The sequence below is a fragment of the Dermacentor silvarum genome, chromosome 1, assembly GCF_013339745.2.
Source record: "Dermacentor silvarum isolate Dsil-2018 chromosome 1, BIME_Dsil_1.4, whole genome shotgun sequence".
In the NCBI taxonomy this organism is placed as follows: domain Eukaryota; kingdom Metazoa; phylum Arthropoda; class Arachnida; order Ixodida; family Ixodidae; genus Dermacentor; species Dermacentor silvarum.
The window spans coordinates 327110941-327128623 of record NC_051154.1 but is presented as its reverse complement, the minus strand read 5'-3'; the positions used below and the strand labels follow the sequence as shown (position 1 = coordinate 327128623).

Below are 17683 nucleotides of genomic sequence, written 5' to 3'. Positions count from 1 at the left end.
TTATTCTCATATAAACGAGGCATAGCAAAAAATAAAAACAATTGCGAATACGTACGACGCAAAAAATAAGCAAGGTTCGGCATATTCATGAGGAATGAAATGTACAAAAAACACACTTTACGCGCCTTAGATATGCATGTGCCCAATATTTTCCAAATGTGTCGGTAAAAAGCTAAAGATTGTCAAAACCCCCATTTTGCGTTTCTCTCACTTTCAACGCCTCTGTATTCGGTCCACTCCGCCCGTATTATGAAAAGCACAGAATTTCAATGAGTTTTGCAATGAAGGATGTAGCTAAACAGCTCTTTAAATTTAAGGTTTCGGTTTCCACGCCGCCGCCGCCGCCAACGAAAAAAAAATGTCACAGTTTCGCCCTAAGGGCGAAGCAATGAATGCGATAGCAACACAGCAATGTCATACGAAGTAAGGTGAGCGGCTTTGGTAGCAATATGAATTGTAGTAAACATGAGCTGATAAGTAAGGAGGTGTGCGCGGCGTAAGTAGACCGACATGACGAGACACTCGATGACCACGAGAAGGCGCGTGTGAAACGGTGGTGTTGATGAGAAGCGCTTCCCGTGGGCAGCGCGTGCGAAGGGCACATCTGTAGCGCTGCACTGGCGATCCGGGCAGCACTGCATGTGTAGCGTGCGTTGGAAAATGTGGCCCGACTATTACTAACTGAATGAACAAGCGTGGTGTGAGCTAGCACAAACAAACATGAATAGATCACTGAATGATGCAGACAACGACGTCAAAAACTCTGGCAGCAAGCGGAACGCCGCAGCGGCGAACGTACGTGCGGTCTATCGCTTCAACGGAAAATGAGCAGCGAAGCATGGCATAAAGGTCAGAGCAGTGTGGAGATAAGAGACGGTGCGAGCGAGCGACGCCGCGGTTGTTGGCAGGTAGAAGTGCCGCCCCCCCCCCCCCCCGCCATCCGGCGCTGGCTTACGCTTACTTGCTTGCGCATGGGAGAGATAAGAGACTGTGGGACGAGCGACCGAGCTGCGGTTGTTGGCAGCGATGTGTTGGCCCCCCCCCCCCCCCCCCCCCCCCACCCCCCCCCCCTGCTCCTTCCCGCGCTGGCTTTCGCTTCCTTGCTTGCGCGTGGGAGATGAGTGCGTTCGCTCTCCGTGATAGCCGCGCGTCCCCGCACGCTTCCGCTGGGGCATACGTCGCGCGGCGAAGATTTTATCTATAGGAACCTCACGGCGACCGCCGACGGCGACGGCGACGCCGACGGCAGAAATCCGGTTGAAGTGTCCATATAATTGCTATCGCAATAAATGGCAGTGCGCCGCCGCGCCGATGTCACATGACGTCCCGATGCGCCGGCGATCAGCAGGATCTCTTCTTTCAGCAAAAGCATGAGCTAAAGCTGCTGCCGTCATCTATTCCGCTTTCTCTTTTCTCTCTCTCTCTCTCTCTACATGCCATGGGAAGGCGGCCGCTAGGGAGAGCAAGGGTTGCTGTCACAAAAGAGCGCGTAATCCAAGCGCGCACCGCGTGTTACGTAAGCCAGCGAAAGAAACACGCCGGTCCCGCGGCAACTTCAACAGAGGGGGAGAGCGCCTACGCCTCAAGCAACAACGCTAACAACGGCGCCGAAAAGTCTGGAACTTGGAAGAGACTCGACGGAAGCGACGTTAACCGGAGAGAGAGAGTGAAGACACGCGCGCGCCGAGACACCTTCTCACCCGGCGGGTCGAGAGGAGAGATAACTACAGCGTTGTACGCGCGCCGCCAACAGCATGAGTCATCATCACCCCCCCCCCCCCCCCCCCCCCCCCCTTCTAGAATGCTCCGATGGTGGCGGTCGAAGGTACGAGAAAAGACGCGAAGCTTCCCAGCTTGGCCATGCTACGAGATCACGACACCGATAGGAACGTTCGAGAACGCCTGTGGAAGCTATATAACCGCCGTGCGAGAATCAGATGGTGGAATCCAGGAATTCAGGAATTCAGGAGTTGAGTCCGCACCGGTGAAGTGATGTAACGTGAAGACCGAGCGTCTGCGGAAGAAGGGGATTCCCCGGCAGCTAGTCGACGGGTTCTTCGAGCGTCTGCATTTCCGGAAGAAGTTCCTTCTTCGAGATTTGCCCCCAAGTTTACGCCGAGATCATCCGACTCCAAGACCAACCAGCACGGTGAATACGATTGGACACTTAGTGTTCCTATTTATTTTGTACTTACGTGTTGGACTCTTAGTGCTTGTCGTTAATTATTTTCTTGTGTTTGTTAATACCCATCTGATTTGTATTTTGTTGTGTCTAGCCTAAGTGTGCAAGTGTGTGTGTAACTGCCTTGTGTGAAGAATATATTTTGTTGTGTTTTTGACAACTCTGGGCTCTGACTCGGTCTTTGGACAGCAACCGGCGTTCGCTGGCGCACCAGAGGGCCCACTCTTAAATTGTCCTTGCTTTCGTGGGATTATTTTCGGAAGCTGATAATTCGGCTTTGGAATTTGGTCCGGCGTTTGCGCCTCGTTCACCGGGGTCTGTGACAGTTGCGCTTTGCGTTCCGTGCGCTGCAGACGAATTAGAGGCACGCTCGCGCGCGCGGTATTCTGGCTTTTAAACGAATCCTTAGCAGGGATTTGCGGCGATTAAAGTGTGGAAGCGTCATCGGGCAGCACCGAGTATGCTTTGAAAGCAGGCTGAGAGAGCCAATGCAGATGATCCGGCGTCGGCTGAAAATCAGCAGAACACGTGCGGTCATCGCCACGAAACCCCGCATCGTTCGGAGGAGAGGCATCACCCCCACAGTGTGCGATGCCCATGTAGGCCACTCAAACTGTGGGGCATAGCGCATAGCTTCGCCTAAGCGGACACACGAACAAGACTGCCGAGTCCGATCAGGAACACTGCGTGCTGCTTGCAACCCCGAGTGAAACATGATGTGCAGCTGGAACGCGAGGGCGAGGAACACGTTACAGCTAAGGCACAAATGGTGGTTTAATATATCGAAGAAACACTCACCGCTACCAATTATCGTGATGATGATGATGCGGTGCTTTGTTGCGCAAGGGCCGGACACGCCAAACAGTGCCAAGCTAGTGTCAATGAGTAATCAATGTAGAAATTAAAAGTGAATGGTAGATGTAACATTGCTGTAGAGAGGCCCAAAAATCAGTCGCTGTAAAGTGCGTAAAATATACGTTCTTTTTTTAGACCATACCCATATGCAGATTTTTTTTATGGAAAGGCTTTGAGTGCAGCGAAAGTGGTGTTTTTGCAGATAAATTCTTGGGCGAGGCGGGAATGTTTCGCCGCTAATAACGTGAGTATCAGAAGTATGATCATACATTAAAAAATAATTAGCTTTAAATTATTAGATCCCTGGATACAGTTGTTTATATCGCAAATTGGGAGGCCGTCACATTTTATAGCACCCTCATTTTCGTTTTAATTCCTGAAAATCGCGCGTAATTCGAGGTTCCATTATCGAATTTCAACGCTCAATCCAAGCACCATCGAAACCGATGGCGTGCCGCAGCTCAGTCAACGGAAACGCCCAGCAACGGAGTAAGACGCGAGTTTTAATGATGGTATGTGGCGGCAAATGGCATAGGCGCCGACTACGGGGGGGCTCGAGTGCCCTCCGGAGTTTTCCGGGAGGGGGGTCTGCCCCCTCTCAGGCGATGCCGAAGGTCCCCCCCGCTCCTAAGTTGTCATTACCACAGTCCTGTTACCCAAATAATTTATGGTTTCTTTTGAGTGGCCGCTACCTTTTCCCTTAAAATATTAATATGGCTAAAAGCTCATTGCATCATTGATGACGCGGACGTGCACGGATTTTTTTCGTACTTCCGGTTTATTTCTGAAAATCCTCGCAATAGGAGAAGAAGAGCATTAGAAGCACCAACGGCTACCTCTTTCCTATTTTATCACCCCCCCCCCCCCTTCAACATATTTAATTTCCAGTGTGAACACCATGCACAGACACAGTATATTTTAATGTGTACACAGGACAAAGTTTATTATATTTTTAAAGAGAAAGAGGTAGCCAGCTAACAATTATTTCGAATGATATGGATAGCCTATGTCTAGAGAATGAATATGTTGCAGTATGTTCAACTTGCTACAAATTGCTTTGCGCGCTTTCTTGACACTGAAAAAGACCTGCAGACTTGAGTGACCCCTTCGGCAAAGTCTTTTCTCAACGGTGTGTGAAATGCACGTGAATGATGTGTGCCTCAGCATTGCTTCTCTTTCCGTTCATCACACTTTCCCATTCAAGCCACTGTAACTCGGCCCAGCTTGTAGCGCGGGCTGCCATGTCCTCCGTCGGCGGCGTCACCGGCCATCCGGCTCATGACGTCAGTCTAGAGTGCGCGCCCATTGGTGGATGCTCGTGCGCATTCGCCTTTGAGGGGCAAATGCTGCTGCCTTCTAAAGTTGTACACGACTACAGATGGTGAGAGGAGGCGATCGCGGAGGTTTACGGCGGATTTCATACACGTAGTTGGAAAAATTATGTAAAATGGCCCGGTCCCATGTAAGGCTCGCTAAAATTGTGGCATAAAAGTGTGGCCCTCACACGGGTCTGTACGTTAGTTATATCGCCGTATGAATTGTAGTAACATTTACTTACTAATTAAAATAGCAAACATCGTGCAATGCACGGACCATGTAAACCTGTAAATATCTCGCTGGACGACCACGAGCAGTCGCTATCACAACGCTGGCATTATGAAGAACGCCGGCAGCGGGGACGAACGGTTCGTACAGCTATGCGATCCCCCGCGACTCCGAAAATTAGATTCATCATCATCATCATCATCTGCACTTTTTTATGTCCACTACAGGACGGCCTTTGTCAGCGATCTCTAATTACTCCTGCCTCTGAGGCTATGCGATCTGCAACACTTGGGGCGCGGCAAAACAGCCTAAGAAGGAAGACAGCGCGCATGAAGTTAGCAGCCATCCCAACTCGCCCTTCATTATTGCCCCCCCCCCCCCCCCCAAATGATTACGAACAATGTGATACGGTACGCGGGCCCCGTAAGCGTCAACCGCGCACAGTCATTCGTAGCTGCGGCAGAACTAGATGAGAGGACGCGTGCTCTCCTCCCCATGCGCGCATTTGATCACGTGACCTCCAACTAACCCGAATATTGAACGCATGGGAAGATAATGTCCATCAAGCCGCCACCCTTTTCGGCTCAGTGTTACTGGCTTTTTCTCGCATCCACAGTGCATGGGTCGCTTACTCATATGACTTTTGGACTTTATACGGAATATCACGGCGACGACGACAGCCAAAATTTGCCTCGGGTGCCGATACAATTGCTGTCGCAATAAAAGTATAAATATGAAACAGGCGTCGAGCTCGCTTCTACCGCGGCTGCGGACGTTGCAATGTGCACCGGCTACAAACACAGCATGAGTACCAACGAAAAAACTTATAGTGGGCAGCTCCTTATCGGTACTTCGCCAGAACCCGTCTGACGCTGAAAAGGAAGCGTATTTTCCACCGTATAAGCACCAGCGGAAACATAACACTATAGGCGAGCGGGGAGACAGCGCACGCGAAGGGACCAGCTATTTCGGATGGCCCATGCAGCCATGTTTGAACTCGTCGCAGATTAACTCCAAAATAAGGCGCGTGACACCTGCGAAACCATTTTGCCGGAAATGGCCAAGCTAAAAAAATTGCGTCGGCCATACCGGTCTCGTCGACCCCATCCGAGAGGTCCTTTTCTTGCCTTCGACGACTGAAAATGTACTTGCGGTCGACGACTTGACAAGCCCGTTTGAACCATCTGCCAATTTTGCAAGCCCACAAAGAACTATCCCGCAAAATCAATTTGAATAAGATTACCGACGACTTCATTTAGAGATCAAGTGCCCGAACGAACACTTTTTCAATGGTGATGAAATCATCGCATCAGACAACGAACTCATGTCTTTAATTGGGGAGATAAAGACACCACTTTACAAGTCAAAGCAAATCACCTGGCTTAGAAAACAGCGCAAAAAGTTGCTATGGCTGTGGCGATTTCGTCGGCCGAGCGCATTAACTGCGTCGTGGCTGTCCCCAGGCACTCAGCATATTATGACATGCTGGTCAGCGAAGGCGTTGCGCTGCTGAGCACGAGATCGCGGACCGCATTTCGATGGAGGCGAAATGAAGTCGAATGTGTCTGTCAGGAGCGTGCTTTGCGATCTCAACAAACCACGTGTAACATTCTGTGAGCTGCCACTGCCACGGCGGTAACGTGCTCGCTGGAGCCATAAAGGATCTTCGACGAGTGGGACGGGACACTCACCTCTAGTACATAAATCCAGAGTCTGGAATACAGTGCGGGTACGTTTTTCTCACATCATTCTTTTAACGTTTTGCTTCGTTTCTTTATAGAGGTCTCACTCCCAATTTTTGTTATTGGCTCGGCTAATCGGAGCAACACCCACGAGTAAAATTATGCATCGCTAGAGGATCTCAACACCGTCAGTGCATCAGTTGGACGTAATGTTCTTGTCAGTGTCATGTTTCATTCATCGTTTGTTTCCGCGCCAAACTTTATATAATGTTCGCCCAATATTTTCTCTGAAGAAAGAAACCGTAAGAAATTGTTTTGTATTGACTGCATGACTGTTAGAAAATGTAGCTCATGGCTAAAAAAAAAGGTTCTGCCGCGTGCATTTCCGTAACTCCGGCCGTTCTAGGAGTAGCTGTAATTTTGTCGCCCTCTGGTATTAGGGGCGAGGACTTACGGAGTCGCCATCTATTGGAAGCCCCTCGCTTGCGTAGTACGAGGGGTAACGCGGCGCGCTCCTCATATAGGTTTGGCTGTCGGCGCTCACTAAAAACACCACGTGGGAGCCCTCCTGGACATTTCTGTAAGTACTCTCCAAATAAGGGAAGATTCTTACAATCAAAATAATAATCTTGGGCAAACAGAAAGCGCAGAATAGTTTACAGGCGCTATCGCGTTCCCGAATACGTACAGTGAACGCCCATTACGCGCGGTCGCCGCGATTGATTCCCTCTATCCAACTTATTACGTAAAAGGTAGGTATAGTTGCTGAGAGTAGACTGTGAAATATGTTCTTATGTATATATGTTCTGTATACCCAAGTGGAGCATAAAATAATGAAGCCTCAATGCAGCGACCGACTGCGCGTCTGCATGCATGTTCGCGCACAATGTTTCGCTTTCGCTGCCCGAGCCCGATTTCGCACCGTGCCGTGAGCTTTAGGTCGCAGCGTATGACCATTTGGCAGTACACAAGCAACCATTGTTTCGTGGACGCTATCAGAGTTGTTCGAAAATAAGTTTGTTTCAACTAGCGATTTAATTCGCCGCTATACGGCCACTCGTGATGTGCCATCGAGACGATTCCTTTTTTTTTCTTTTAAATTCTTGGACGTTTCAATATCGCTATTTCTCAACTTGCATCGCACTGTGTGTTTATCGGTCTTCTCAGCAAAGAAATTTTCCCCTGCTTCTTTTTGTTAATCCAGTACATTTATTGTTTGGTGCTAACACAAACATGAGCATATTATGCCATGCCTTTTTTGAATGCGCTTCTTACCGTTCCCTTTCCATTCTGGTGAACTTGCCATTTTTTAGCATCAACAAGTTCATAGACCAAGTCTTCATGACATTAACCGGGCTGCGCGCGCGGGCGAGCTTCTCAGTGCGCGCTTTTTGCTACTCACCGAACATCGCAGCCTCAACGCCGTAGCAGAAATCTTACTCGCGGAAGTGCTTGCTACACACCCGAGTTGTAGCCGATGGCTGCTTGCCGGTTCTAAGTTTCGCAATCCAAGCTACATGCCGCTTCTTGGCCTGCGTGTACGTGTGAACGTACGTGTACGGCTGACACCGGGCTCCGTTGCGTACGCGTCCGGACCTGCGGTAACGAGCAATAGCCTACCACGTCGGACGGGAAAACATCCCCACTTAATCAGAACTGTAGCGCAGGTGAGACACTTAACTTTAGTTTTCAGCTCGCTACGGTGCTTCCGAAGCAGACGACGCGGCCGCTGTGTCGACGTGATGCAGTGATGTGATTGGTCGCAGCCATTTGGGAGCATCTTCTTGGAGCAACCAAAAGTGAGCTTTGGAGCAGAAGAGTGAGCTTTTGGAGTATCTAAATGCATATTTCCAAGTGGAAAAATCGTCTTTGAGAGAAGCAAGTGAGCTTACAGAAGGAGGAGGCCCAATTTAACGGGAAACATGCACATTTTTACCAAGAATCATTTAGCTCAACATAAAGTTGTAGCCCTAAATCATGCGAATCCTATGCATGATGACAAAGTAATGACGACGGCAGTGTGATTACGATGGCATTATGGCATTGGGATGACAACTGTATGAAGACAATGGTGTGACGAAAATTAGATGAAGCTGGGATAATACCACCACTGCAGCATCACGATGATAGTATGACCACAAACCTCTCTAATCTCTGCTTTAGCTTTCCAGTTTGCAGGAGGCTGGGCACTAAAATGGCGAAGCGCTAAAACTGTAGAAGTACACATGATGGATGGAATTATGGGAACTCGACTACGGAAGAGCTTTAGGAGTGCACAATGCTCGCTCGCTAAGCTACACCAGCCGAAAACAGCAAAATAGCAGCAGGGCAACGAAGAGAAACAAGCTCAGTAGCACGTGCAACGAGTTGCCCGCATTTAACAAAATTTTCAGCCGTCATGTACCCACTTGACCAAACCACAGGATAGTCACATCGCAAAAAGGCTTCGCTGTACCAGCAGAACGCTTTTCCATAAAGTGTTAAGAAAGTTGTCTGCTCTCACCTCTCAAAGCACCATTTCAGCAATGGCCGAAGCCACTACATTCCAAGCGCGTGGCAGCCCAACTAATGCACCCACGTTTTACTTCCTCCGAAAAAATCCGGCGTCTTTGTTCGAGGCGTGACCAAAGCCACTAAGCATGAATAAATCATAGGGTACATCTTCGTGATCAACTGGTAAAAACCTGACACCATAAGGTATCACGTCTAGTGGTAGCTCTTGATAGTCCTCGTTATAGGACGTACCAATGAAGTACTGCGCCCAGCAATTCAGAAAAACGAGTTCGGTTGTCTCTGGCTTCATACAAAACAGGTAGTTCGTTGTCCAGGGTACAAAGATTCATTTTTCTCGAAGCCAAGGTCTGACGGGCAGTGTATTAGATTGTAACCTGAAGAAGAATGTTTTCACTACTGGCCTAACTGGCATCTTCTTCACTCGCTTTAACATATCCAGCCCTGGGCCTCCACAGAAAACCGCACGATACAAGGGCACCGGCCGCATGAGGTCAACAAGATCTTTATAAAGCTTTTTCTTCCAAACATTGAACAAGTAGTCTGGGGAAAAACGTACTTCTAGGAACTTATAAGAGAGCACAACCTTGTGCAAAAATACGGTTACAGCAGCGCGCATGTTTTCACCAGACGACACTATGATTCTCGGAAGTAGCCTTTGCAACCGGATTTGTATAACCATTCTCAAAAAGATGTCATTGTGATCACGGTAGAAAATAAAGCGTGATACCACTCGACGCAACAACAAGTGAACCAGTCCAACGCCTCCCCCTTTGACTGAAAGAAACAAGTTTGTTCGTGTGGTTTTCTCCCAGGTTGACGTCCAAAGAAAAACGGCAAATACGCGCTGAATTTTTTTAATAGCGGTCGGCGAAGCACACAGCACCTTCATGACGTACCATATTTTCGAAATTAGAAAAACATTGCAGGCAAAGGCACGTTAAACGTTTGACAGGTGCCTCCTCGGCCCCGCGCCCACGTTCTCTCTCGCCCTTGACGTCTCTTCGTTCCAGAGTAGGCTGGGATCGCGATGACATTCTAGAGGCACGCCAAAGTATTGCGTTGGCAGCGTTGGCATGGTAGATCATTGCAGCCGTGAGAAAAATTCCGACATAATATCCCATTCACCGTGCCAAAATCCAGAGCTTTCTCCCAATTTACTTGACATCCAGTGTTGTTACAAAAACTTTCCACAATACTCGTAACTTCGCAAATTCTCTCTCTGTGCAAAATACTGCTATGCTGTATGCAAGGAGTTTCACTTGGGCAGACTGCAGCTTGAAAGCGGTGACGTAATCACTGTTAAAATTGACCAGGCATAAAGGCTGGAGATACGCTGCAAAAAAGCAGGGGAGCTAGAGAGCGGACAACCGTGCCTAAAAACAGTAATGAGCGATAGGTTAATTGCATCGAAAATGAAAATGCTAGTAGCATTTCGGCGTGTCTCCCTACGGTCCACCTATTTCACTGATTGCTTTTTAAAATATGTTTATTTAGGAATACCTTACATACACTTAAGAAAACGTTGGCTAAGAGGCGAACCTCTCGATTACATCAACGTAGTACAAGCGTTATTCAAGAAGGCTAGGAAAATAAACATCATCAACGTATCAAAAGCATCATTCGCACAACGCAACATCATGTAATATCAATACAATCAGTAGAAGAAAAATACAATTAAAATGGATATTAAAGACGGAAACAAGTACGTTCGGGAAGATACTAGTAATTAGTGCACGAATATCATTGCACTACAGAGTGAGCGTACAAATGCGAAAATAGCCACATCAAGCGCTGAATCATTCCAACGCAACGCAGCCAGGCAGCAAATAAACGCTGCCATCTACGATAAGGTAGAAGTTCAAAGACAATGAAAGGTGTGTGAGCCCACACATTATTTTCTTTAGAAAAGTAGAATGATAAACATACCATAAGTACGGACTAACGATGCTACAAACTCAATGGATAAGGACTTACAAAGACACAGGATAACCAGCGACTTGACAGTTGGACTTGACAGTTACACCAGCGGACTTGACAGTTGAGATTGCAAACTGTTCGAGGCAGAGCGCGAGGCAGAGCTGAAAAATTGCCTGGGATAAATGCAGTGAAACTCTACCGGAAGACACGAAATGAGAGGCAATGCGCACGCAGAGATCTCGCACACCGCCTGCACAGCCGCCAGATTTTGATGATGGTGATGTATATTGGCATCCTCTCTGAAACGTGGCGGGGTGTCTAGCCTGTTGCCTCTATCTGATTTCGATCTTAACTTTCGTCAAGATCGAGGCCCTTACCTACACTTGCAATGACTCCGAGGGCACTAAAAGCAGTTGGCTAACAGCACTATTTCTGGGCAGTGGGGCGCGCGCGCACCACATTACACTTTCCTAGGGAGCCTACATGCAAGCGCTGTTATAACAGCGCTTGCATGTAGGCTCCCTACACTTTCCTGCCGGGGAGCGTGCCTAATGGAACGAGGGGAGCAAAATCTCTTAGCGCGTGCCATCTCGGTGGCCATGGCGGCGTTTGTCTGGTCGAGCTTTGCGCCAGCAGGTGGCGCCAGCGACGCGGCCGCTGTCATTTACGCCTCCGGTGATCAGCAAACGCCATTGCGTTTACCGGGATGCGTATTTCCATTTGCTAGTAGGTACAGCGTTTGACCGCTGGCGCCACGCTGCGCCGCTCGCGCGTACCATCTTTCGAGCCGCCGCCGTTGGAACGGAGGAGGCGTTAACGGAGAAAACGCTGGGCTGGTGGTGACTTATACCCCTGTCACACGGCAGATCTAATGTCATTTCCAACGAATGACATTTGTTGTGGTTTAATGTCATTTTCACCGCGCGCTGTCACACGGCGAGAACTAATGCCATTTGAAAATGATGACAATGACGATAGTAAAAAAAAAAAAAGAGACGCAATAATAGCGTCGTTGTCCTAATTTAGTGCGATGATTATTTTGTAGTATGCTAAAATCCGTTGCAATGAGTGACCCTCCCTTTCACACCGTGTTTTTGGATCACTAACTTGTCGACACTGGCAACTGAGTCAAGCCAAGCCAAAGATCAGGCAAACAACATGGCGGAAAACACTACGGGCGCTACCGCTACGGTGGCTAGAACTACCGCTATGTCTGCTGAAGAAGCACGAGAACGGCAGTTGCGTGTAATCGCTGCTCTGATTTGTATGCGGGCCAGACATCGCAACGACGAAAGGAAGCTGAACCTCAAGTTGGAAGCGCAAGAAGCGATTTCTAGGGAGTACGAAGAGCGGCTGTGCGCAAACTCATTCACATAGCTGAGTGTGTGGGTTTCCCCTTCGGACCACTGCGCGCGGCTCCTAATGTCCACATCACAGTCTTCTTGGTTTGGTGTCATCGCAAAATACACATGTGTTTAACCAAGCGGCTCCTGCGAAGTGCGCGCTGCTGGCTACGGCTGGCGCGAATAAACACGACTGCCACCGTGCCACAGCCAAAGCCAAAGACGGCCGCCTAGTCACTGGATTGAGAGTAGCTTTCGGCAATTATGCACTGTGGTGTACTTAAACGCCATGAAAGTAGAACATTATGCAATAAAAATTCACAAAACAAGAGTTATTTTTGTTAAACAATAAAAAAACATGCACTGTTTGCGAAGCTGATTGGTGGGCTCCTGGTGTTGAGACTACGCATTTGGTTCCAAAACGAATGCGAATGAGTTCGGCGAACTCATTCGTTTGCAAATGTCATTTTCAACAAATGCCATTACATTTTCCCGTGTGACAGCAAACAAATGACATTACGAGCGAATGTCATTCGTTGGAAATGACATTAGATGTGCCGTGTGACAGGGGTATTAGCCTAGTGTTGGGATCGGTGGTATTATAAACGCATCACTGTTTGATGATCCAACTATAATCTCACTATCAGGGAGGGAGCAGTCTACCTGACTGGAGCAGTATTTTTTTATTTGGGGTGTTGCTACGCTGCGCTCCGCAACACCCCAAGGACCGCCGCTTCGCGTCGGCGCCCGGCACCACGGCTGCCGCCGTGGCGCCGGGGTTCAAGCGACCGCGCTGGCAAAGAGAGAGAGAAAAAAAGGGAAAAGCGTGATATTAAGAAAAAAATGTAGCTAGAGCGGGTTTCGAACCCTGGTACGCAAGATCCCGAAGCGAGCGCCGTAACCACTCAGCCATACAGCCACTTTTTTTTTCTTTCATGGTATTTAATACATTAACATGTCATCCAATAAAACATTCACTAATTGTGCATAGTCATAGAAAGGTGGATACAATGAGTCACACACAGAAAAACATAAGAAGCACTGTTCCGCTTTAAAAGGGTGGTAAGGCTAAGCACCTCACCAAAATGGGGTACCAGTCCGGTTGAACATCAAGTCCATCATAAACATTCTTTAGGTGCACAGTCATCTGGATGAAATTTACTCTTGTGGGTACAACCGGTTCGGCGTTGCGGTCCATCATTCGCGTCTTCCACAGACTGTGCATTCCCATGAGAAAGAACACGTCGAAAGGTACACTGTCATCATGGGTCGGCAGCAGATATCGCACTGTATGGGGGTTGATTTCAAGGTCTTTCTTTAGAGTCCGTTGGAGGATGTCCCAAAATAGAATGGCATCTTTGCAGCCAATAAAACAGTGTTCAATTGTCTCTGGCACATCACAAAGACGACAATTAACAGAAGTCACAAATATACCCTTTTTCTGTAGCCATGTTTTTACCGTTAAAGTTTCACTATGAAGTTTGTAAAAGAATGTTTTGCAGCATGGGGATATATGCATTTTACGAACTCGCTTTAGTACATCGTGGCCTGGCCATTCAATGTATAGTGATCGGTAAAATGGAGGCGGAAAAAGCATGGACAGTAAATCTTTGTATAACTTTTTACGCGACACGGAGTACAAGTATTCAGTAGAAAACCGAACTGTCAGGAAACGAACCGCCAAATAAACCTCCTGCATGAACCCCAACAAGCATAAAGGCGAAGAAAAATTTGAAGAAACAACTAAATCAGGTAAAGCATCAACAAGTGTGACTTGCATGAATGACCGAATTATAGGATGCGAAGGATCGCGAAAAAAGAAGAAACGGGACACTATTTGCCGCACGTAAAGATGCACTAAGCCGAGCCCACCCTCACTAACTGGTCTAAAAACATTGTCTCTCCTCATGGGCTCGAAAGTGGAAGACCATATGAAAGTTGCAAAAATTCGGTGAAAGCGTTGGATGTAGAGCCTGGCACAGTGAATAACTTGCAATACATAGTAAATTTTAGTTGCTAAAAACTTATTGCAGGCTTCAGCCCTTCCGAAAATAGAAAGTCGGTATGGAACGAATGTCTGAGCGTAACTTTGCAAGGCTGAAACCCGTTCTTTTCAATAGTGCGCGCTTAATTTATATGCGTCTAGCGACACGCCAAGATACGTTGGCGGAACATGAGTCCACTTAATGCCTGCAAACTGTTCTGGCTTATAACACCAGGAGCCGAACCATAAGCCTAAGCTTTTCGAGGAGTTCATTTGTGCTCCTGATACGCTGCCAAATTTCTCTATTGTAGCTACAACCTTTTCAACACTGGGTTTATCTGTGCAGAAAAACGCTAGATCATCTGCGTAAGCTAACACTTTAACCTCATTACCCAGTATGTTGAAGCCATGGATGGAACTTGACTGAATTACGCTTAAGCATAGTGGTTCCAGGTAAAGGGCGAAGAGTAGTGGGGACATCGGGCATCCTTGTTTTACCGAAGAGCAGATAGCAACGGGTTTGGAGAGATGTCCATTAATAACTAAACGAGTAGAACAATGGGTGTAGCAAAGCCTAACTCCTTTAAGCACAATGGAGCCAACATTGGCGTGTTCCAGAAGAGAAAATAAATAGGAATGACTGACTCGATCAAAAGCTTTAGCAAGGTCTACTTGGAGCATTGCAAGCTGCTCAGTGGAACCGTAACAGTACTCAGGAAGTGTACGGGCGATATGTATATTGGTCTGAATTGATCGACCTCTAATTCCGCACGTCTGATGGGAACCAATGAGAATCGACATCGCAAATTGTAATCTATTAGATAAAACTTTTGCAAAGATTTTATAATCAACGTTTGACAACGTGATTGGTCTGTAGCTTTCAACAGAACGCAGTTTTTCCTTATCTGAGCTTTTTGGGATTAAAACTGTGTGGTTTTTGCAAAAAGATTGTGGAAGGGCGTCCACCTCTAAACTTGTAATAAATATATCCAATAATATGGAACTGATAATCCCTTTGAACGCTTTGTAAAATTCGCTTGAAAGTCCATCAGGGCCGGGGGTTTTCGATAAAGGCAGCTGATCAATAGCTTGCTCAATTTCTTGAATGGTAACAGTACCACTGATGAATGCACACTCCTCATTCTGTAAAGGTTTTACTAGAGACACAAAACTCTCTAAGACTTTTGCATCATGATCTTCGGGAGGTGCACTGAACAAAGCATTGTAGTAACTTTGAAATTGTGAAATTATGTCATTCGTATTTGTTACAAGACTACCTTTGGAGTAGATTTCCGAAATTACTTTTGAAGTACCGTGACGTCGCTCATCAAGTAAAGCTTGACGTGTTGGCTGTTCAGAGTGCAAAGCACGGCTGTTTCGAGATCGAACTCGCGCACCTCGGTAACGCAGTGCGTCATACTTTTGTAACTCACATTTAATATTTTCCATATCTTCTATGTAAGTGCCTGGCATTTCGCATTCCATCTCGTAAATGCTATACTTAGGCTCTTGAGAAGCATTTTTTCTTCATTCTTTCTATAAAATGATTTCACCGACCCAATTTCTACAGCCACTGTGCGAACCTCTTGCTTAAAGAGTTCCCAAGCAGCAAATAATGGCAAGTCTGTAGAAAAACAAGTTGTTAGGGCCATACGCACACGATTGATAAATTCCTGATCATTTAGGAGCTCAGAGTTAAGTTTCCAGAGTGCCCACTGTGGTCGGAAATTGGTTACAGATTTCTCACCAATTTTTGCGATAACCATACAATGATCAGAGAACGAAACTGGGATAGTACTACAAGACAGTCCTCGGGAGAGGAGTGATGAAGAGACATAAATTCGATCAAGGCGGGCGTAAGAGTGACCTTGAATTCGTGTATAAGAGCAAGAACCCTGTCCCGACGCTCCTATATCTATGAGCCCTGCATTCTCTATCACGTTAGACAAAACTTCACCACTCCTGTCTCGCTGAATGTTAATCCCACTTCGATCACTCGGATCACATACACAATTGAAATCTCCCATTAACACAATGCAGCGTTCACAGTCCAGTAGATTAGACACAGTATCAAATAAAAGAATTCGTTCGGCAGCGTCATTAAATGCGTAGAGGTTAACTATTCGCCATGGCACACCCTGCAACACAAAATCGCAGTATATGTATCGGCCTTCAGCGTCCACATGGTAACTAAATGCTGAACAAAGTAGGCTCTTTTTCAGAAACAGGAAGCAGCCCGCGGATAAACCAAGGGCGTGTGAAACGCAGACATTATATTCAGACAGAAAAGGTCGCAAGGCCCTTTCTGTTTCGTCATCACTCTCAATCTTCGTCTCCTGCACGGCGACGAAGTCGAGGCGATGCCTAGATAAAAGCCGGCGGAAGCTGTGCCTGTTTCTGCAAAGACCTAAGGCCCCGTACATTCAAAGTTGCGAAGAGAAGTTGCTGTGTCAGCGCCATGGTGACTAACCACTATACGGACCTAATTATCTATGTGGTCGGTCCTTGATGGCAACGGTGAGGCTCCCTCCGAACCCCCACCAGGCCTCCTGGACCGTGATCGTCGGCACTTTCCTGAGTGTTTCGATGTCTTGCGGCGACGTGCTTTTCTTGTGGTACTGGTCGTGTCGCTGTCCGTGCTTGTTTCTGATGTGTTTGTCGCGCGGCGCTTCGGAATTGATGCATCCGCGTTACTTCGTCTGTCCTCTACCAGCACAGGGCACGTGTCGAGAAGCTTGGGTGAAGCAGATGATTCATTTTCGGCTGCCTCTTTAGCTTGCTGGGCAGGAACTGGCTGTGTGATTACGGGCGCCTCATTGCACTGTTGCTTGGACTGATCATCTGTCGCTTTGCTACCTTCCTTGTCCTTGGGCGGTTTTGCGATGACATTGTCTTTTACATCTAGACGAGACTTGCCGGCACAACTGGTCTCCGCGGCAGAAGGAACATCTCCGGTCGCGTCCATTATGTGTTCTTGCACGCATTCATCAGGAGGTCGTGTCCTATGTCGTAACTTGTCGGCGTATGTTACCACACATTCTTCAGCTGTGTGGCCAAAGCGCCGGCAGTCTTCACAACGTGGAGTTCTGCAGTTGCGACGAATGTGGCCAACCTTGTTACAGCGGAGACAAAGCGGGGGTCTGCCTGGAATCAGTACAAGGCTCTGCACTCCACAGACAGGTAGGAGATGTGGAACGTCACCCACACCTACTCCGTCAGCAAGAGACAACACCACATCACGATTTAGAGTACGCATTTCTTCCATCTCCGATACTCTCCAGCTTTCTGCTGATATAGATTTCACTTTCCCGTATGCCTGGAGTGAATCTCGAATGTAGGCGTCTTCCAAACGCTCAGGTAGCCATAAAAGCTTCATTTTTACTTCCGTGGGCTCAGGGTCCATGACGATGCAGCGTCTTCCTTTCACTGATAAATCCCCGCACGTGACTAGATTTGATTTTGTCATCGGTGACTTGCACGTCACCATCCACACGTGCGACATCTGAAATTGGCCAATGGAACTTATTTCCTTTAGGTCAATAACATTCCGAAGGGCGTCTCTGAAGTCTTGGGCTCTGTACGGTCGACCAGCTAAGTCAGCATGCAGGAAAACGGAGTCCACAACCAGCTTACCGGTAGGAAGACGAGGTAGCACAATACG

General features: G+C 47.7%; 2 protein-coding genes across 3 annotated transcripts in view; both read right to left on the bottom strand.

Moving 5' to 3' along the window:
• LOC119437342 (uncharacterized) overlaps positions 1-17683 on the bottom strand; it is a 528585-nt gene that overhangs the window by 31848 nt on the left and 479054 nt on the right. The window lies entirely within an intron of this gene.
• Positions 1-17683, bottom strand: part of LOC125942285 (uncharacterized) — a 342786-nt gene that overhangs the window by 53909 nt on the left and 271194 nt on the right. The gene's annotated exons all lie outside the window — the stretch shown is intronic.